Consider the following 1444-nt stretch of genomic DNA (forward strand, 5'->3'; position numbering starts at 1 on the left):
AAGTAGCTATGGTTTAGAATTATGTGGTTACTATCCTTCAAAAACAGCATGTCAGCAAATCAAACCACACCAGTGACCAGGAAAGTCCTTTACTTCCTATTATGTTGGAGATGTCTTAGAAACTCACTCCTGGGCTGCAGCTTCAAGAGGCCCCAGCAATCATCTCATCTGTGGGTTTGCAAGTGGCCTTGCCAAGAGCAGGCCAGGTCCAGGCAGGCTCTTCAGTAACCCCCTTAGCACCCTCTCCTCTCAGTGAGGCCCCACTGCTGATTCCAGGTAAGATTTCCCTCTGGGGCTAAGGAAAAATTAAAAACTCACTAAACTATTCCAAGTACTTTCCTATAATTATTTTGATAACTAACAGAACCATCTTTTATTTTCCAAGGTTGATTGAAAACACTGCTACCAAGGCTTAGAGCATCTCCCCTTCTGAAAATAAGTCATGTCAGAGGTCACAACAAGCAATAGACTTTTGTAGAATAACAGTGGCAGACTAACCTGAGGATTCCCAACTAGAGAATTACAGCATCATTGGAAGGAGTTCGCTCTAAACCCACAGTGGGCTCCAGGGTGGAGCAAGAGCTCCCAGCTCAGACACAGAAGGCACCAACCCCGGGACTATATGTAGCATCAGCAGCTGCAGAGCCGTCATCAGGACCCTCAACCCAAGGCAGCTGGGAAGAGAGGCCTAGAATTCCTGTCACCTGGACAAGTCCTTTACTTATCAGCTATAAATCCTGCTTGTCAACAGCTGGGATCAAGCCCTTCAACAGGTGGAGGGCAGCTTCATTCCAAGAAGGACTTCCATAAAACAGGAAAAGGGGTAGGCAGACTGCTGGAAGTCACTGTTCTCATGGGAACATGTTTAAACTGTGATGGGCTTTTGGAGAATGGATGTGCTTCCACATAAAGCAGAGGGAGAAACTTTTTCCAAGACAACTCAACAGGCCCCATGATGTGCAGAAAGTCTCAAAAAGAGAGGTGCAGGACAGGTGAGGGATCCAGAGAATCTGACTGGTTTTAATAAAAACACACCTTGCCACCCTTGCAGGAGAGGACAGTGTAGTCCTTCCTATGGTGACAAGGAGGACACACACAGGACCCTCAATCTGTGCAGACACATGATGAACAAATTACCCTGGTCTATGGTCACGAGCCTCAGTCCAAGAACCAGACAGCTATTGCCCAAAGACCAGGCAATAGCAGCTCTTCCCTGACCTGAGGGAAGGATAAGTGACAGGAGGCTTTAAAAATACCTTGTAAGTCCTTAATCATTAGAGAAATGCAAATCAAAACCACCTTGAGATATCATCTAACCCCCGTAAGATTAGCCCACATCACAAAATCCCAAAACCAGAGATGTTGGCGTGGATGTGGAGAAAAGGGAACACTTTTGTACTGCTGGTGGGAATGCAAACTAATATGTTCCTTTTGGAAAGATGTT

The sequence above is a fragment of the Otolemur garnettii genome, unplaced genomic scaffold, assembly GCF_000181295.1.
Source record: "Otolemur garnettii isolate 467f Iridium unplaced genomic scaffold, OtoGar3 scaffold00076, whole genome shotgun sequence".
Classification (NCBI taxonomy): Eukaryota; Metazoa; Chordata; class Mammalia; order Primates; family Galagidae; genus Otolemur; species Otolemur garnettii.